Source organism: Phascolarctos cinereus, unplaced genomic scaffold (genome assembly GCF_003287225.1).
Source record: "Phascolarctos cinereus isolate Bilbo 61053 unplaced genomic scaffold, phaCin_HiC Scaffold_4;HRSCAF=312, whole genome shotgun sequence".
Lineage (NCBI taxonomy): Eukaryota > Metazoa > Chordata > Mammalia > Diprotodontia > Phascolarctidae > Phascolarctos > Phascolarctos cinereus.
The window spans coordinates 699,837,986-699,859,497 of NW_027555847.1; the positions used below are offsets into that span (position 1 = coordinate 699,837,986).

Sequence of the window (21,512 nt, forward strand, 5' to 3'; positions counted from 1 at the left end):
GAATTCTGAAGCTGGAAGGGATCTCTGAGGTCATCTGGTCCAAGCCTCCAGAGGCCACTTTACAGCTGATAACAGAAGCTCCACCACAACAACCGGCTGGGGGGCTCTTCCCACTATCCGTCCCAGTTCGGTTATAAATATTCGGCAAGATCGACGCCTCGGATGTAGCAGACTCATTTTTAATCTGCTACCTGGAATGCCATATAAGTAAATGTCTGTTATTAGGATAATGTTGGAAAACTTTTAAATACCTGAGCCCTACTTTTCAGAAGTTTAAAAGGCACTCAGAATCGCCCTCGGAATAGCTATAGACCCATTCATTTGAATCGGCTTCCTTATCTCAATGAGGGATTGTAAATCCCTTGAAACAGTTCTCCCCAACATCGAAGGGCTCGGGGTTTGTCTTTTTTTTTTTTCCCGGAAGAGTTCAGGAGAAAACGGGGCAGGGCCAAGGAAACGAGAGTCCGTGACTGTCCCTTTCCCAACCAGGTGTGGGTCTGGATTTTTAAGTTGGGGCCAGGACCGACCCTACCTATGCCGGGGGCCCGCTCCCCACGTCGCCAGGCCAAGATGTCTCCTGAAGGCTCGGCCAGGGCCAGCCAGGCCCGAGGATGACCAGGCGCCACCAAGGGGCCCCGAGTGCCCTTGGGAGGCTCCGGCCGCGGGCCCACCACGGCGAGGAGCCGGGGCCATCGGCGGCCCGTTCGGGCACGGGGCATTTTCGAGGGGACCGGCCCCCCTCCCCCCACTGCGGGGCCGGACAGCCGGGCCGGGGGGGCCCCTGCGCAGCCTCTCTGGGCCCCCTCCTCCTGCGGCTGCCTCTGCGGCCGCGGCTCCGCTGCCCCACGGGCCCGGCCCATCCCCCCGCCCGCGCAGGGGTGCCCCCCCATCCCAGCCCGCTGGGGGTCCCCCGCACCCACCTGCCCAGGTTCTGCCGCCCTCCACCGGCGCCGCCGCCGGCTGCCGACGATGAGGAGGCCGAGGTCGAGGAGGCCGAGGACGTGAGGCCGCCGGGCTTGCGGGCGCCCCCCGGCGCCGCCGCCGCCAGGGCCCCGGGCGCGGGGGGCTGGGCCTGAGCGGGGGGCTGGGCCTGGGCCTGGGGCAGCGCCGGGCCGGAGGCGGCGGCGGCTGCGGTTGCTGCGGAGGCTGCGGCTGCGGAGGCTGCTGGGGGGGCTGCGGCTTCAGGGACATGCTGCTGACCAGCCCATACACCGGGGGCAGAGCCGGGCCCGGGCGCCTGACTAGAAGCGAGGCCGGGGCCGCGCAGCAGAAGGAGGCCGAGGTCGAGACCGACGAGGAGGAGGAGGAGCCGGCAGCCGCGAGCCCAAGCCCGAGGTAAGGGAAGGGGCGGGGTGGGGAGGGTCGGGGGCGGGGAAGGCCGCCCGACCGACCGACGACACCGAGTTGCCGGGAGCCGCCGCCGCCACCGTTGCTACCAAAACAGTCTGAGGCGGGAGGAGGGAGGAGGGAAGGACCGGCCGGGAGGGGGAAGGGGGACGGGGGCCCGGAGGGGACCTGCCGCGAACGGAACGCGGGGGGCGCCAGGGAACGAGCGGCGGCGGAAGGATACCTCTCCCGAGCGCGCGCTCGTGCGTTCCCCTCGTTCGCTGACCCTCAAAAGGAGACACCCCTCTCCTAAACCCAAAGGTCGGTCACGCTGTAGTAGGAGGAAAGCGTGGAGGAGACGGTGTTCCCCGAAAGCAGGTGGGGGTTGGGGGAGTGGTTCAGGGAGGTCGCGCTGGGGGATTCTTTGCCGGAAGTCGGAGGGGCCGGACAGGAAGGAGAGCGTGAGGCGTAGGCTGCGGCCGGAGCTGAAGCCGGAGCTGGAGGGGTGCACGTGGGACTCCCGCGGACCCGGCCGGCAGCCTCAGAAGGGGCGGTGCCAGAGGGGGGCGGTGCCATGACCGGCCCCGCCCCTCGGCCCGAGCCGGAGCGCGGGGGAGGGGACGGACTCTCGCCTCCTGACCCCGAGCTTGGGCAGGGGTTGGAGGACATAGGGCTGAGGAGGGAGGGCCCGGGCCCTAGGGAGGACCGGGGGGGGGGGAGCCCAATGGGGAACCCGCGTGAAGACCTGGAGACGGAGCCCAACCCCTTCGCGTTAGAGTGAAAGAAAAGTTGGCTCTCGGAGCAGGGCAGTCACTTGCCCAAGGTCACCCAGAGAAATAGTGAGTCCTTGAGGCCGAGCTGGGAATCCTTTGTATCCAGTGGCCTCCCTCAATTGTCATAATTAGGAGCATCTCAGCAGGGTGCCGCAGGGCCAGGACTAATAGCCTGAGTCAGTCACAAAGCATTTATTAAGCAGGCGCTGTGGCAAGCGCTGAGGGTCTAAAGAAGGTCAGCCAGCAAGTTTATTAAGTGCCCGCTATGTGCCAGGCAATTTCTAAGGACTGAGGGGTCCAGAGAAAGGCTTTGAGCATTTATTAATCGATCACTGCTAGGGGTACAAAGAAAGTCCGTGGCCAGTCATTTATTAAGCACCTGTTGTATGCCAGACACTATGCTAAGCACAAGGTGCAAAGGAGAGTAAAATAGACTCCTTGCCCTCAAGGAGCTCACTGTCTAATTAGGGAGACCACATTCAAACTGCTATGTGCAAACAAGACAAATAGATCAATTGGATAAATGGATCAATTGGAGATAATAAACAAAGGAAATGCACTAGTATTAAAAGGGCTTAAGAAATGGCGTCTTCCAGAGGATGGGATTTTAGTTGTGATCAGAAGCAAGCCGGGGATGCCAGAAAAGGCAAAAGTCATCTCTGCCCTCAAGGAGCTTATATTCTAATGAGGGTGACAAACAAAAATTTTTTTGTTCATTTGTTTCAGTCGAGTCAGACTCTGACCCCATTTGGGGTTTTCTTGGCAAAGATATTGAAGTGGTTTGCCATTTCCTTCTCCAGCTCATTTTACAGATGAAGAAACTGAGGCAAACAGGGTTAAGTGACTTGCCCAGGGTCAAACAGTAAGTCTCTGAGGCTGGATTTGAACTCAGGAAGATGAGTCTTCCTGACTCAAGGCCCAGCACTCCATCCACTTTGCCACCTAGCTACCCCAAATAACTTAGTATACACAAAATATATACATGCAGAGTAATCCAGAGGGAGAGACAGTAGCAGCTTGTGTGGGACCAAGAAAAGCCCCTTTGAAAAAGGTAAGCTTTGAACTAAGTCTTGAAGGAAGCTGGGAAGGAACCCAAGATGCAGGTCGGCAGAGCCAGGAATGGATAGTCCTCTAGTAGAACATCTAGCCCGATGTGGTTTAATCATAGAGTGTGTGGAGGGAATAAAGTGTAAGATTTGTCTCCCACAAATGCATTGTTGATGAAGTAGTATTCAACCATTCTGCAGAGCAGTTTGGAATTATGAACAAGCAATACCACTTCTAGGTCTGTATACCAAAAGAGATTAGAAAAAAAAAAAGGAAAAGAACCTATATGTACAAAAATATTTATAGCAGCTCTTTTATTGGTGGCAAAGGAATTGGAAATTGAAGGGATGCCCATCAGTTGGGGAATGGCTAAACAAATTGTTGTATTATGTTTGTGACTGAATACTGTTGTGCTGTAAGAAATGATGAGCAAGATGCTCTGAGAAAAACCTGGAAAGATAATGATCCGAGACAGTTCTAAAGGATTTATGATGGAAAAATGCTATCCACTTCTCCAGAGAAAAATTGATGGAGTCTGAATACATATCAAAGCATATATTTTCTTTCTTTTTCTTTTTTTTTTTGCATGACTACACATGTATAACCTATATCAAATTGCATACCTTCTCAATTTGGGGGGAGGGAAAGGAGAGAATTTGGAATTCAAAAAATGTTTAAGTGAATGTTAAGTGAAAGTTAAAAATTGTTTTTACATGTAATTAGGGAAAAAATAAAATGTTAAATTTAAAAAAAAAGACTTGTCTCCCAATAAAATATAAATTTCCTGAAGGCAGGAACCTTTTTTTTTTATGTTTGTAGCCACAAAGCCTAGCATAATATCTGGATCATAGTTGGTACTCATTAAGTGTTGCTTGATTCAGAAGAGTGAACTAAATCTACTCCTAAGTAAAGTCTAGGTCTAAGTCCTATTCCTGACCATCCCTGCTGTGTGGACTTGGATGAGACACAATTCCTCAGTGTCTAGGCAACTCTTCCTAAGAGTATAATTTATGAATTTACTAATCTTACCCAGTATATATGCATGTTGTCTGCCCCATTATAATGTGAGCTCCTGAACATGGGGAGATCACCAAGTGTTTGTCTTTCTTTATATATTATCAATCAATTTGCATTTATTTAGCACCTATTATGTGACAAGCACTGTACTAACCATTGGAGTCATTCTAGGCCAAAAAAATTAATACTTGCAGTCCCTATCAGTGCTATTGTGAGAGAAATGCTTTGCAAACCTTAAATCACTACATAATAAGTCTGAGTTTCTATCATATCGTTTTACCCTTTGCAAAAGCCCCCAGAAGGTGCCTCATCATTGATCCCCTTGAGTCTTCTGACTAGATGCTCACAGTGCCTCTCCTCAATGTTAATGGAGAGCATGACTTCCCTACCAGTCAAAGGAAATTGAATTTATCCAGGAAGGGAAAATTGAGGGACAGGAATGTCCAGGTTTCCCTTGGCATTGGAGTCATATGCTGTAGAATCATATAATCTAGCACCCTCATTTTACAGATTTCTGGGTCTTGTCCATTTAGCTACTGATAATAATGACTCATAGCTTATATAGCACCTTAATGCTTACAAATCAGTTTTGAAGAGATAACTTTACCTTCAAAGATTGGAATGTTTCATCCCATGGAGGCCAACTATGCTTGATTATGTAGGCTCATAGGTTTTAGAGTTATAAATGACCACAGAGATCTCTGGCATATCTCAGAGATATTTCAAGTTTGGCTCCAGAGCACCGAAATAAAGTAAGCATCGAGATAAAGCCAGTCACACAAATTCTGTTGTTTTCCCAGTGCATATAAAAGTTATGTTTACACTATACTGAAGTCTTATTAAGTATACGATAGTATTATGTCCTAAAAAATGTAAATACCTTGACTAAAAAAACTTTATGGCTAAAAAAATGCTAACCATCATCTGAGCTTTCATCAGTTAGTAATCTTTTTGCTTGTGGAGGGTCTTGTCTCAATGCTGATGGCTGCTGAACGATCAAGATGGTGGTTGCTGGGGGGGCTGTGGCAATTTCTTAAAATAAAACAGCAATGAAGGTTGGGGCATCAATTGACTCTTCCTTTCACTTGAACACTTAGAGGCCGTTGTAAGGTTATTAATTGGCCTAATTTCAATATTGTTGTATATCAAAGAATAGGGAGGCCCAACAAGAGGGAGACAGAACAGCCAGTCAGTGGAGTAGTCATCACACACACACACACACACGCAGGACATTTATCATCTAAGTTCAACAACTCATGAGCATGTTAGTGCCACCAAAAAAATTACAAAAATAACATCAAAGATCACTGATAGCAGATCACTTTAACAAATATTATAATAATAATAATAATAAAAAAGTCTAAAATATTGTGAGAATTACCGAACTGTGACACAAAGATATGATGTGACCACACACTGTTGGGAAAATGGCACCAACAGAACACAGGCTTGCCACAAACCTTCAATGTGTTTAAAAAAAAAAACCTGTAATATCTGCAAAGCGAAATAAAGCAAAGCATGACAAAATGAGGTATTCCTGTATACTACAATGGAAAGAGCAGTGGCCTTAAAGTCAGCGGAGGCCATGTTCAAATCCTAGCCCTGACACTTACTGGCTATATCCTCAAAAGCAAGTCATTTAACCTTCTTAGCCTCAGTTTCCTCATTTCTAAAATGGGAAGAGTAACATTTGCAGAATTCCCTCATGAGATTATTGGAAGGCCACCATATTGCCCTGTTGCCCTCTCCAAAAACTTACAACGTTTTAACATTTGACCAGTAACACTTAACTCCTCATGAGGTGGAAGCACAAGCAATGGGAATAGAGTAGGATTTGGAAATGGGAGATAAAAATAGCAGGATCTTCCTCAGTGGAAGTAGAACAAACTGGACTTCACCAAAAAAATAAAAGAACTTTAGACCTTGGCCCCTTTTGAGTTTTAAATTAACTTGGGTAGCTGGCCAGCTTTCACAGGAGTCAATCAATGCTCTAGTTGAATTTTAAACTGGAAACATCTCATCCAACTATTTTTTATTATAGATATGCCTTTAGGCTCCAATGAAGGCTATCGTTTTTTTTTTAATCAGTAGAGGTTCCTCAGTAGTAGCAGCGGAAAATACCCATATTCCCCACCAGTGATCCCTTCTAATTGTCCATTGTTTAAAATAAAAAAACAAATTTGGAGCATGATTAAGCCAGGTCTTTCCACTTACCAAATTTAGACTACAGGGAAGCAAAGACATAATTCAGGCAAAAATGACCTTTGACTGAATTAAAGTCATGCTTTAACTGTGGAGACTTCTTTTGGTCATGTACCTTCGGGCATTCAGAAACCCATTTTATTTCCCATTTATTGGCAAAAGGGATATTTCGATGGGGATTGGATGGACATCTTATAATGAACCAGAGAAATGAATGTTAGAATTGGAAAGCATATGAGAGATCATTTAGTCCAAGGGCCTCATTTTCCCCATGTGAAAACAGCCCAGGGAGGATAAGGGAGGGTGAGTTAAGAGTTGCCCATTTATCTTATATTTACTTATCTGGGAAAAGCAGCCACATTATGTGATGGTCCGAGCTCTGGAGCTAGAGTCAGAAGAGATTCTGATTGGAATCCTGCCTCTGGCACTCTGTAACAATTGTGTGACCTTGGACAAATTGATTCAATTCAACCTGAATTAAGCCATAGTCCTTGGCTTCAAGAGACCTACAGTACATTACTGTGGGGGTGGACAACATGAACACAGAGTAATTTGGGGGAGATGTCACCAACAAGTGGGGGAGAGGAGTCAAGAAAACCCTCGTCTGTAGAGTTCAGCACCCCTAGGTAGCTAGGGGATTCCAAGAAGTGGATCAACCCTACTGAGATGATGTGCTTGTGTTTGTGAAGATAGAATGCCAGACTTAGGCAGGAACATTAGGGTTTGAATCCTGGCACAGATACTATATGACCCTGGGCAAGGGAAGCTTAATATCACTGGGTCTCAGTTTCCTCATCTGTAAAATAATGATGGTAATAATAGCACCTACCTCCCTGGGGTTGTTAAGTGATCTAACGACATAATTGATACAAGTACTTTGCAAACCTTAAAGCCCTACATAAATGTTAGCTCTTATCATCACTATTATAATTGTTATTGTTATTTATGGATTTAATCCCCACCCCCATCCCAAGTATAATATAAACTCCTTGAGGGCAGGTACTGTAGGAGAAAGTCGTCTTTCTCTCCCTCTCCTCCCCCCTCCTCATACCTTAACTTACAAGAATTTAATAAATACTTGTTGAATTGAATTCTCTCCCCAGTGCCTAGCACCTTAAATTGTAGGAATTTAATAAATGTTTATTGGATTGCCCAAGGTCATACCTCATACATGGCAGAGACAAGACTGAAAGCCAACTCTTTTGTCTCTCAATCAAGTGTTCATTACATCAGATTAACTAATAATTCAATCCAATTTCAGAAATATTTGTTAAGTATTTATTAAGTCCTAGGGACTGTGATAGACAAAATGAAAAAAAAAACCCCTGCCTGCAAGGAGTTTACGTTCTTATCTGTGGAGTGTCTTTAGACCTCTGGTTCAAAGGCCAAATTAAAAATACAATAAGACATAGTTAATCTCTTGAAACTTAATTAGTCTGATTGTTCAGTACCATTGGGGTCAAGATCCCAGGAGCAAGGCTCAGATCCAAATTTGAGTTAAATTGAGGGATAGAGAAAGTAAAGGGAGAGCTGAAGAGTGTAAATTCCGTTCTCTTCTCTTCTTCAGCACAGAAGTTGGCTCATTTCTATGTGGGACTGGGGCTTACATACATATATCACTTAATGAGAGTCTGGACCCTCTTTATCAATGAAAATTTGTTTCCATGTGTTAGATTCAGGTCTAAGAGAAAGAAAATTGTCTTTGGAATAAGAAAACCTGGGTTTGAGTTTTGACTCCAGTTCTTAAGATCATAAAATTTTAAATTAGAAGAGACCCTATCTATCCTCTAACCCAACACCTCATTTCATTTCATAGATAAGGAAGTTGAAGCTAAATTGAAGATATTATCTACAGTTACAAATCTACTAAGCGTGGCAGAAATAGGATTATCCCTAAGGTTCTTCCAACTTCAAACCCAGTGCTTTAACCTCTAACCCCATCCTGCGTCCCTAAATGGGCAGTCTTGTACAAGTCACTTAGCATCAGTTTCTCGAGTGTTATTAACTTGTTTATCTAGCTATTTAGCACAGGGCTTTCTTCAAAGCAACCCTGTGCGGTAACTATCTTCATTTCACAAATTAGGAAACTGAGGCTCAGAAAGGCTGAGAAAAGAGTTTTGAATAACAAACAGCTAGTGAGTGTTGGACCCCAGAATTTGTACCTAAGACTCTTGACTGTGCTCCGCCATGCTTCCTTTCTGTACATTATGGAATCTCAGTATTAGAACACTCCTTCTGAGAGGCGATGAAAGCCAAGCCATCCCTTACAGGCAGTCATTCATCCTCAGCTGGAAGACCTCCAGGAAGGGGGAGCTCACCACCTCCTGAGGTAGCCCACACAATTTTGGGAGACCTGCACTTGGTAGGAAGTCTTTCCTTTTATTAAGCCAAAACCTGCCCCTGTAAGAGCTCTCCCCCCATTGCTGCTACCTAGTTCAACCCTCAGAAACAGAAAGGAATAAAAGGAATACAAGTTTCTCTAGTCTCTGAACTCAAAAACTTTTGAACTCTTAAGTGAGAACCACGCCCCTAAAAAACCTTTAGGCCAACCTCAGCGAATCCACTTATTATGCAAATGAAAAAAAGCTAGCAGGTAAACTGGGGAAAGTGTTCCATTGTCTCAGTCCCGTCCTCATTTTGTTGGTAGATTTACATAGAAAATTGAGGTGACATACCTTATCCCAGAGAACTCTTTGTTCCCAGCTAGGCTAAACTCACTTTATGTCTCTCTTAGTAAAGTGTACTGCACATGGTACGTGCATGAAAAAATACTTATTGAATTGAATTCATAGCTGTTAATTAGCAACTGTAATGTCAAAGAGTTTAGCACCAAAAGGAGGTTGGGGGGGGGAACTTTCTAACATCAAGCCTTAGAAATTCTTTGAAGGCAAATATTGAAATCAATAATATTAATTGATGGAGTCTGAAATTTAGAATACTTCCGCAGCTATTTCTAAATATTAATTTAAGCAAAACCAGGGCATCCTTTTGAATTTGAAAGAATCAAAATTTCATGGGAACCCAAAGAGTGTTTGAGAGACATATGAGGTGGTGCCTAATCAGGCTGTAATATATTTCCTCTGATAGCTTATGCACAAGAAATACAGTAAAAATATATCTTTAAGAAAGTAAATAGCAAAAAAAAGATCTGTGCTCATCCTGTAGGGAGACATCCAGCACTTCCTGCTCTTACAGGTGAACATGGAAAGTTCTACCAGCAAGCATTCATCAAACAGCGAGTGAGTTGGGCCTTCTGCTAAGGAAGAATGTGGACCAGAACATCTCAGGGTGAAGAGCCATCTGCCCTAATGGAGGTCCTTGCCACAGCTATAAGATCCCAGATCCACTGAAATATGAGGTTTGGTTTTGTTTTCAAAAGTGATTTCAATTCAACAATAAACATCAGTGTTTGTTGTCAGTAAAGTGTTATACTGGGGAGTGGGGGGGATGAAAAGGGTGTATAAGGATATATTCGACAGAGGTCCTGACATCAAGGATTCTTCATTGTGGATGACCAGCATTTCAGAGAGAAAAGTAGATATGAAATACCCAGCAAAAAGCAGAAGGCTGAGAAATCTAGTCATCTGGGTTCTCTTTCCTCCAGTACTCTTCTTTCCTGCCTTAGCAAGCTTCCCCACCTTTCTGTTTAACCTGTCAGTCCTTATCAACCCTGGAGTGGTGCAAACTAGAAATCCTGTGACCCACATCCTCATTTACCGCCATGGTATGATTGGTAGTACCATGGCCACATGCCATGGCCATAATTTTTTTTTAAAACTTGAACTTCTAGATTCTGAGAGGGGTTATTTACCAATCAATCGTCTATCTCTCACAATTATTTTTAAACAGACTTGTAAACACACATACACATCCATACTTATATAGATATGTATAGATACATATACCTGTATCTGTACATATACACACATATGTTGTTGAGTCTCTTGGTTGCGTCCGACTTTGTGACCCCATCTTGGATTTTATTGGCAAAGATACGGGAGTGGTTTTGCCATTTTCTTCTCTAGCTCATTTTACAGACGAGGAAACGGAGACAAACAGGGTTAAGTGACTTGACCAGGGTCACACAGCTGTAAGTGTCTGAGGCTGGATTTGAACTCAGGAAGATGAGTCTTCTTGACTCCAGGCCTGGAGCTCTATTTTCTATGGCTCCACCTAGCTGTGGTTTTGGGGAGGATTAAAGGAGGTGATCTCCAAAATGCTTTCATAAACCATAGAAAGCATGTAAAATGTTACTGGCGATCTGAACAGCCACAAATTGGAACCTGACTCTAACATTTTGCTCCACTTCAAGAATGAAAAACCAACCAATTAACTATATAAATGTTCACTCTTCTTAGGTAAACCCCTTGAGGGCAGGGAGGTGTTTGCTTGTTTTTGTCTTTGGGTCCAGTGTCTCCCCAGTAAGAGATACTTAATAAATGTTTGTTGAATCACATGTCCCTGGAGTCAGGACAATTCTACTGTGCTCTCTATCCCAGTTAGCCTATGTCTGTAGTACTAGGATCCTGAGCACCACCTTTTAAGGAAGCACATTCACTCAGAGGCAGCTAGGGGTCACAGTAATTGGGGTCCCTGAGTTGTAGTCAGGAAGACCCAAGTTCAAATTCAGCCTCGGTAGCTGCCTCGCTGCCTGCCTCGCTGCATGTCCCTATTTCTATTTCCATCCCTCCACTCTTCCAGGTTTGTAAGCCCAGCTTATCGACTCCTCACTCTCCCTTACCCCAGGGATGAAATGAGTTGCCAAGTGCTGCTGTTTCTATGGTCCCATCCCTCACATCCAATCCCCTTCTCTCTACTCACACACCACTTTTCTCATCAAGATTATTACAATAACCTCCTCTTCAGTCTCCCTGCCCAAGCCCCTCCCCACCCTAATTCAACCTCTACACAGCTACCAAAGTGATTTTCCTTAAATTGAGGTTTGACCACCTCATTTCCCTAAACTCAGGCGGCTCCTTGTTATTTGTGGAATAAAATATAAACTCTGTGTAGCTTTTAGAGTCCCTTAAAACCTGTCTCCAATATCTCTCTCTATCCTCATTATACATACATTTCCTGACCTACTCCGTGGCCCAGACAAACTGGTCTTCTCTGTTCTTCACACACTAGACTCCCATCTCCACGAATTAGTACTGACTGACCCTCATGCCTGATACATACAGTTCCTCCTCACTTCCCCTCCTTTCAAGGGGTAGCTAAGTGGAGCAGTGGATAGAGTGCTGGGAGGGGTTTAAGGAGACCAGAGTTCAAATCTAGTCCCAGATAATTCCTAGCTGTGTGATAGATAGGTAGATAAATAGCATTTATACAGCACTTAGTATGTTTCAGGTACTGTTTTAAGTGCATTACAAATATTACCTCATTTGATCCTCACAACAGCCCTGGGAGGTAGGTGCTATTATTATCCCCATTTTACAGCCGAGGAGACTGAGACAATGAGCGGTGAAGTGATTTGCTCAGGGACAGACAGCTAGTACTTACTAGCTGTTAAAAAACCCTAGTTCTTAGACTAACTTAGACTTAGAGCAACCTCCCTCACTTTTCAGATGAGGAAAACAGAGCCAGAAAAATTAAATTATTTTTCCAGGGTCGTAAGAGTAAGGAACAGAGAGATTTGTACCTCAGTACTCTGACTCCACATACATTTTAAAATAAAATAATATTTAAAAAAATAAACTATTACCAGTTTGAAAAAAAATGCAGTGGAATACATAAAATTCAGGAAAAACAATCCTGGTTGTATTTTGAACTGTTTTATTTTCTCCTTCATATGTCTGAGAACTGATGTTTCGAGCTAACGCACTGTTTCTGTGGAATAAAATCATTTTAGAAGTTTTATACAAAGTATGCCCTTCAAGGACAGCTTCATGAAGGGTAATTTTCAATTTTAAAATTATCACATGCTCAAGGCATCAAGAAAAGCAATCACATGTATTCGAGTAACTAAGTTAGCTCATTTGAGTTGTACACTGTACTAATTAATCAGGCATGACTTTGGTCCATGTGCCAGTTTATTGCTTCATTCTGTTCTGTGAAAACAGACTATCCCCTTAACCCCAGGCCGGCCCTTTTAAAAATGCAAGTTCCCAGTGACAAGGGAGATGAGGTGAGAGTGCAAATCAATCACTGTCAGACCACAAAAACAATTCAAAATTTACGTTCTTTTGTCGATAGGCTGGTAGTAAATATCTGCATAGAAAGAAGTCTTAATTAAGACATGATTCTCTCTTGTTTTTTTTTTCTTTTTTGCCAGATATAAGAATCCCAAGACAAATCTGCAAAAATCCTAAATGCTAATGATTTTAGCTGTCACCAGTCCTGTAGAAATAGGACTCAAAACCATGACTACATTCTCCAAATGGTACATATTTAGAGACATTGGGTTTCCATAATTCTCTGGCCATGAAATCACCAGCTGCTTTCGAAATTCACAAAAGACGGAATGGGGGAGGGAAGAGTCGAAAAAACAAAAGCAGAGTTTCTTTAAATTTCTGGCTCTGCACAGCACGAACATTTCCAGTACAAGATAAAGAATTCTTTATTCTGTGTGTTTCAGCTGGCATCTAGCTTTTGCCTGGTGAATAATGTCACCACATCGTTATTCAGTCCCACAAGGTAAAAACAAAGCAAGTAACTAAACCACCAGATGAGCAGCCTTGGGGGAGGGAAGGGGAGGAGAGGGAAGGCTAATTTAAAAGTTTTTCAAATAATGTAGCCATGCTCCTTACTATTGTAGCATACCGCCCACACCCTTATGGAAAAACCACTACTTTATAAGTAAGGTGTATAAATAATGCCATCCTAGCCACAGCCTCCCCCCCCACCTCCACGTCTTATTTTTTTTTATTACTTTCAATCCTTTGGGATTCCTACAGTATCTACAAATAGATTAGCCTGTAAGAATTCTGAGTAACCACCAACTTCATTAGCTGCTTTCCTATTTTTGAGATTTGGGTCTGCTTTTCCTTAATGAGGATTGGTCCTTGTAACAATTTGGAAAGGACCATCTCCAGCGTGTGTGTGTGTGTGTGTGTGTGTGTGTGCACGAATACATGCACATGAGCACATAGTGTTTTAGTTTGATTTGAATTAATTTGTGATTTTGAAAGCGAGCTCACAATAATTAGTCAATCACATGTATGTGTGTATATATAACCCTATATATAATATATAATATGTATATAATATATAACTATGTATATATGCATACATACCTATATATAATATATGTGTGTATGTATATACATTCCTATTGTGTATCTACACATATATGTAGATGTGTGTATATGTGTGTGTGTATATATGTATATATATATATATATATATACATACACTCTAATGTTTATTGAATCAAATTTAACAAGAGTCATGAAAGTCCTACTATATACTTTCTACACTGGTTATCCTACATCTGTAGTTATGTAATTAACAGAGGGAAGGCATTAAAATTAAGAGGGTTTAGGTAAAGCTTCCTGTAGATGGTGAGATTTTAGTTGGGACTTAAAGGAAGCCAGGGAGGTCAGTACAGAGGAGGAAGAACATTCCAGGCATGAGAGAATGCCTAGAGCCAAGAGACAAATGGCTTACCATGGGCAAGGCATTGCGCTAGAGAAAATGTTATTCCTGTTTTGCAAATGAGAAAACTGAGTCTCTGAGAAGTTTATCGAGAGTGAGGCAAGGTAGATGAGAGAATAGAGCTGGAGCTGAGAAAGACCAGGGTTCAAGTCCTGCATCTGAAAAAAAACTGGCTGTTTTACTGTCAATCAAGTAGCATTTATTACGTACCTGCTACGTACCAGACATTGCACTAAATTCTAGGATTAAAAAAGAGAAAACCCAAACCAGTCCCTGCTCTCAAGGAGCTCCCATGCTAATGGGAAAGGCAACATGCAGACAAATTCATACAAACGAGAAATACACAAGATGAACTGGGAGAAGGTTCAGAAGAAAGGCACTAAGATTAAGAATTGGTCTACAAAGTGTTTCATAGGGGTAGCTAGGTGGAGTAGTGGCTAGAGCTCTGGCCTTGGAGTCAGGAAGACCTGAGTTCAAATCCAGCCTTAGACACATAACACTCACTAGCTGTGTGACCCTGGGCAACCCCAATTGCCTCACCAAAAAAAAAAAGTGTTTTGTAAACAGGAAAGACTCAGATAAAGGTTAGTATTATCTATTGCTACGGTTCTGCACATCATTTTGTGCATTGAACCACTTCGTGCTGGGGAAACTGAAGGACCCCTGCTCATAGCCATGTTTTTAAAAGCATAACATGAAATGCATAGGATTAAAAAGGGGAAACAAAGACTTTAAGACTTGTCACTGTGGAAAAGTCATTTAATCTCTCACTGACTCCAACAAGTCTCTAAGACTTTAAGTGGCAGACAAATTGCAATTACCCTTTTGCATCAATGGAAGGAATTTACACACCAGGAGTTTCTCACATTGGTGAAGTTTAAGAGACATAATTATTAAATAACCAAATATTGGGAAATCCAGGTTATTTTCCTTTTTCCTATTTCCTCACTCAAAGTCTAGTCTTTCAAGGAGATCTCTTATCTTCCCCATCACTTTACCCCACCTAGACCATCTTATCCAGGTTGAGTTGTTGCTCCACCTAACTTGAAAAACTTTACAAAAAATTTAATCTGGGTGAATTCCAGGCCACTGTGTACTTCTACTCAGGCTGGGTGGGGGGGAAAACCTTGTCTAGATTGCCCAAGGGTGTGAGTGGTCTTGGGAGGAAGAGCGACATAATCATTCACATCCCCCAGCCCCTCATTAGAATAGTTCCACCTCTCATTATACCCTTCATTCTTCTCATTAATTATTAACCAATCGGTGTTGATTGCCCTCTGTTGAGAACAACCACTTTTCCAAGGGCATACCATCATCCAGAAGCCACCATGTTAATCTCTGGCATTCAAGAGTACCATTGACCCCTTTTTAAAATTATTTGCTAGCAGTAATTAATGAAATGATTAATTAACTAGAAACTCTCTCTAACTTTTTTTATGTTACAAGTTAAAGGTTCAGACATATGTATACACACATGCACAATATATGTGTCTATATACATACATGCATGTGTATACACCTGTGTGTAGATACATACATATAATACGTATGCTAATATACACAATGCGCATATATACTAATATAACATATACTAATAATAATGTACTCTAATATATAACATACATACATGTATATATATATATCCAAAACTATATTTTCTCACTGTTCCTCTAAGACTTCACTGAAGAATCTATTAAACACTTTGATTTGGAAATATTAGGATACTGAACAAATGTAGCATTTTCCAAACTGGCCTTAACATTCTTTCTGTCCCCAAACCCCTGAAAGGCATTCATTGTTAGCTCCCTACTTAATAGTACTGTGTAAATAATCAACTGGGTCTAAAAACAGATCTTATTCCCCAGCTTTAACAATATCGCCTCAGCACATCAAATTTGGGTCAGTTTATATGTTGCCTTGTTTTAGGGTTAAGTTTAGATCTGCCATCTTGGATTCTCTTTAAGAACTATCTGAGAAATCAATTTAACTTATTCCCCCTTGACCTTCTAACATCTCTACGCCACCCTGCACTCTCGCTCCAGGATACAACTTTGTTAACGTGGTCTGTCATCCACAAAAAAACATAATTTCCTTGCCTGGCCCCTTAGAGAATTTGTCCAGGAGAGAGGCAATGGTCTTTGCCATTGTGTTAACACCTATATCTGGGCTTGAGGAAATGGAATCCAGCTTCCCAAAGATGGCACCCAGGTCCAGATTCATAAGCTCTACATTAATTACTTCTCTGCAATAAAACCTACTTTTCTCCTTATAATATGGGGAACAGCCCCTTTTTGTTAAAAGTGGGTAGGCTGATGAGGATTATGTAACTTCACATACTGTGTTCTTTCAATGAATTGTTCATTGTGTTACAGAACTCTGTGCTTGGCTTCCATTGTATAGTTTTCTCCCTGCCTTATATACTTTTGTACTTGTATTTAAGTAGATATGGTTAGCAATGTTCACCAATGTAATTTTTCCTGTAGATTCTTTAAGGAATAGCTAAGTGAGTTTAGGTAAGAGTTGAACATGTCCAAAGCCAAAGGAAAGCTACTGATCTAAAGGTCTAAAATTATAAAGGCCTAAAATGATAAGCCTAAATTCACCTTGGGTTATTATCTAAACGCTACATGGTTCAGAACATCTTCATCCATTCAGCTTTTGCCCGGTGGATCATAATTCGTGTGTGATTATTCAGGATTTCAATCAGGCAATATCTCAATCTTTTAAATGGATAATATTTTTAGGAGAGGAAAGTGAAATGGCAACATTCAAGGTATCTTTTCAGGTTCATTTTCATCAAAGGCCTATTTCTATCTATGCTTCAAGTTAAATAAATATATGTTTCAATGAATGCATTGGGCAGCTAGGTGGCACAGTGGATAGACCCATAGGCATGGGGTCAGGAAGTCCAATTTGGCATCAGATCTTCCTAGCTGTGGGACCCTGAAAAAGTAACTTAACCTCAGCTCATCTGTAAAATGGAAATAATAATTAATGCCTATATTCCATGGTTCTTGTGAGACTAGAATAAGATATTTCTAAGGCTCTTTGCAAACTTAAAGTACTATACAAATGCTTTTATTGAGTTGTTTCAGTTGTATCCAACTCTTCGTTACCCCATTTGGGATTTTCTTGGCAAAGATACTGGAGTGGTTTGCCATTTTCTTCTCCAGATCATTTTACAGATGAGGAAGTGAGGCAAACAGGGTTAAGTGACACATGCCCAGCGTCACATAGCTAGTAAGTGTCTGAGGCCAGATTTGAACGCAGATCCTCCTGTCTCCAGGTCTAGCGCTCTATCCACTATACCACCTGGCTGCCCTGTATAAATGCTAGCTATTTTTATTAGCATTTATACTCTAAACTTTATTTTAATTTTTTTAAAAGTTTTAGGCAATTGGGGTTAAGTGACTTGCCCAGGGTCACACAGCTAGTGTCAGTTGTTTGGTCTGAGGCCAAATTTGAGCTCAGGTCCTCCTGATTTCAGGACTGGTGCTCTATCCACTGTACTACCTAGCTGCTCCTAAACTTTATTTTTAACCCTCCATTCAACTGAGTCAAGGAAGAGATTCCATTTAATTTCCTTCATAATGACTTTGTATAGCACCTTTCAATGAAATTAAACAGCTGAGAGCATTTCTGACCTAAACAAGTTAACCCCCCAGGCCTCCTTGGAATGATTGATTGGGATGAGGAAACCTCAATTTTTAAATAACTGATCATTGATCATTTAAAATTGATAATTGATCATTTTACATCTTAATTTTATCATTTTAAATTATTTACATTAATCCTGAGTCTTTGGTCCTCCTAGTTCATCCTGTTTAATTCGCTTTGGATACTTTTCAAATCTAGCCACTTCATCTGTATAGACTACTCTTTAAGTTATCAGAAGCCATTGAATTTTATTGTGAAATACTGTCAAGGGCCTTGTAAAAGGCTCAGTGGTCTCAAATATATTTTTCATCTTCCCTTTTTTTCGGCAATTGGGGTTAAGTGACTTGCCCAGGGTTACACAGGTAGTAAATGTCAAGTGTTTGGTCTAAGGTCACATTTGAACTCAGATCGGGTGCTCTATCCACTGCACCAGCTAGCTGCCCCTTATTTATCTTCTCTGAACCAAGGATCTAGTTTTGAGGATAGAGAAGATGAAAACAATATCCACCCTGATAATAAAGGGAATTCCATTCACCCTACTCTCTTTCCCTGTTTGGCCCATTCTCAAGCTTTAACGGCCTTAGAGTGAGGGTTAACAAGTATTAGTGAAATCTGCCTATTACGTAAAAATTCATTGTAGTTAAGGGTTTCAACCTACTCCACTGTCTCTCTAGTGTTTTATTCACAGTAGAAGCCCAATGATGTCAACCTCCTGACTGATTAGACCCTCGGATTTCTTGCCAAGCAGCTAATAAATGTGCTGGTTTGATTTTCCTCTCCTCTGTCTGGTTCTTCTCTCTCTCCCTGGTGGAGGAGCTAATGAGCTGTGTAGCATCCAAATTCTGGAGAGCAGGAGAGAGGAGAGTAAATGAGCTGATATAGTGAGATACTAAATAATTACCTCCAGAAATACTGAGTTGGCCATAAAGACAAAGGGAAAAAACATTTGCCGTCATTTTGTCATAGACAAAAATGGTTTTCTCTGTGATCTAAGGAGTGTCCCACATAAGGCCTCAACCCTCTACCAGGGAGGTAAGCAAACAGATTCTCATCGCACCAGGTCACTAGGCTGAATTTCTAGGGGAGACAGTCCACTCCTCTGTCCTCCCTGAACTACCAAGGAACACAGGTTAACCGAAATGCAACTGAACCAGTAACTACTCAGTGGTTCTAATTCTGAGGCAGTCCACCTCTTTGTGGCAGATGTAATTTAGGATTATCTTCTGCCTTTCCTGTAGATTGCAGGATGTGAGTTTTGCTGGGCCAGAAGGAAGTTCCTTCAATATGGAAAAACTGAGCTTTCTCACCCTTTCCTGCCGTATGTCAGGAAGCCAAAGAGCTGCACTGAGGAACAGGGCAGAAGACAAAATGTTAACTAATATTCCTGAGAAGTATTTTGGAGCCACAGAAGCTGGGTTTCCCTTTTTTGTTAGGAAATAGGAGCATTTAGTGGTTAGCCAGGATTGGTTGTGGGTTCTGGGTAATTGAGCAGTTGTGTTCAGCCTCTTCAATTAGCATTTGTTGCACTTAAGAGCACAAGCCCCTGGGATGGTGGAAAGGGACAGAAGAAAGAACATGGTCTCAGAAGAGCTTCCAAACCTCCTCCTGCTGCAGCAACTCCCTTTAGCCTCCATGAGGTTCATTGTCATCTGTAAATGGAGGGGCCTTTCTAGCTATAAGTTTGTATGCCCCTCTTCAGACCAGGGGTTAATCAGAGAGGGTTCATTGTTTTTCTTTTTTTGTTGTTTAACATGAAATCTATATTTCAACATTATTTTGTAATCCTATGCATTTAAAAACATTATTTTTAGGAAGGATCCACAGGTTTCACCAGACTGCCCAAGGAGTCCGTGGGCACAAGAAAGGTTTAGAACCCTTGCTTTAAATTAAACATTTTGAGAATGTTTCTACTTCCCTCACTCACCCCATTCTAAAGTAACCCATAGAGGCAGATAGGTGCAGTGGTTAGAACACTGGGCCTGCAGTCAGGAAGACCTGAATTCAAGTGTGGCCTCAGACACTTACTAGCTGTGTGATCTAACCCTAGGCAAGTCACTTCACCCTGTTTCCTCATATGTAAAATGAGCTGGAGAAGGAAATGGCAAATCCCTCCAGTATTTCTGCCAAGAAAACCTCAAAGGGGGTCACGGAGAGTCATACGGGACCGAAAAATGACTTAACAACAACAAGTACTCCTGCTTACCTGCAGATGACTGAGGGAAAGGTAAGTTAAAGATATTATCAGACCAACCCTCAAGTACTTCCTTTGGGCCCCTTCTCCTCTCTCCTCCCTCCTCCTGGGTACAACTTGGCTGTTCCAACACCCAGTTTACCAGAAGGGAAGAAATTGCAGCAGAAAAAGGGATGGAGAGCCAAATACAATGTAACCTATCTGAGATCTCTGAAGGAGGAAAAAAGACACATTCTGGCCAGGGGTGAGTTGCTAATGTATCATTATTAGGGCAATAGTCTCATAGCCAACTGTAGCAGGAGGTCCATATTTTTAGGGCAGAAAACAATCTTTAACTCCCTCATCATGGGAGCTTTTGTTGATTGCAGGAGCAAGAAAAGTCCTTGTAAATGCCAGCAGAATCACAGGGAAAGTGTCCAATAAAAATACAATGTTGGGTTTGATAACTAACCCAGCAACTAGTTCCAGGTTTTTCAGGGATGGAACTTTGCTTAGTAGGCCTTGGAGAGAGGCCAGACTGCTGTAGGAGAAGGACAAACATAGATGGGCATTTTCCAAAGTGAAGGGGTGCCTATAAAGCCTTAATTTTTCAACAAGAATGATACAGAAGGAAATGTTTTGATAGATGGGATGGCTCTCTAGGAGAGGGGAAAAAGAAAGGTATGGGGGAAACAAAAGATATTGAGAAAATGTTTTAATGAATGAAACAAACAAGAAAAGAATGACAGAACATTTCCTGGAATATGGCTTTTGTAAGGCAAATGGCATTACACACTGTTTTTTCAAGCTAAGCTATTTGAGTTATGTTACCTTAGAAACATACAAAAGGTGAAAATGCAAAAAGTCTTGAACCTCCACCTGTTACAAGAATTTTCTGGGTTCTTGCTAGCCACTCACAAATAAGACAGCACCGGTTACAGACAGGTACACTGCCCTCCATTTTTCCATTCAAGAGTAGATAAATCACCTTGCCCTTTAGTAAGGCGATAGACATGAGTATCTCATAATTTTACTGATGACTATATAGTTTCACCCCCTGAACTACATAATCTAGAGCTTGGGTAATATTAGCTAGGTCACGTAGGCAGGCTTACAAAGCTGTTTTGGGTAAGATCAGGTAGGGCCATAGACATGAAGAGGCACATTTTTAGCCAAAAAAGGGTGTTTAAACTATAACAAAGGCTTTTAGCATAGCCATTTGCACCAGACTAAAAAAAATAATATTTTCTTTGTCAGTCAGCATTTGTGATTCTCCTTTTTGTGTCTTATTAGATAGAATAAAGAAAAGTGGGTAAGTTACTAGAACTGTTAGAAGTCCTATGAATTTTCTTTTGTAATTGTGAAAAGATTGGGGGAAGAGAGATACTGAAGGAGACTCAGTATAGTTTTATAATGACAGCAAATATGGCATAAAATGAAGTCGGTTATGTTCTCCAAAAAAAATCTACTTTTGACATTTCTCCCTTTGGCCCTGAATTAAATATATACATACATATGTGTGTGTGTGTGTGTGTGTGTGTGTGTGTGTGTGTATGTGTATATATATATAACCCTGGACAAGTCACTTCACCCTGTTTGCCTCGGTTTCCTCATCTTGTAAAATGATCTGGAGAATGAAATGGCAAACCGCTCTAGTATCTTTGCCAAGAAAACCTCAAATGGAGTCATGAAGAATCGGACACAACTGAAAATGACTGAACAAA

General features: G+C 42.3%; 1 protein-coding gene across 6 annotated transcripts in view; it reads right to left on the reverse strand.

The window, feature by feature from the left end:
- ATXN2 (ataxin 2) overlaps positions 1-1,006 on the reverse strand; it is a 110,682-nt gene extending 109,676 nt beyond the window's left edge. For 4 of the 6 annotated variants that reach the window (XM_078154308.1, XM_020970182.2, XM_078154306.1 and 1 more), the window contains exon 1: positions 921-966. The gene's annotated coding sequence lies outside the window, so the exon portion shown is untranslated. Of the gene's footprint in view, positions 1-920 lie in introns of all 6 variants that reach the window. The other 2 variants (XM_020970180.2, XM_020970179.2) reach the window with 1 other exon arrangement.
- Positions 1,007-21,512: the final 20,506 nt, after the last annotated feature.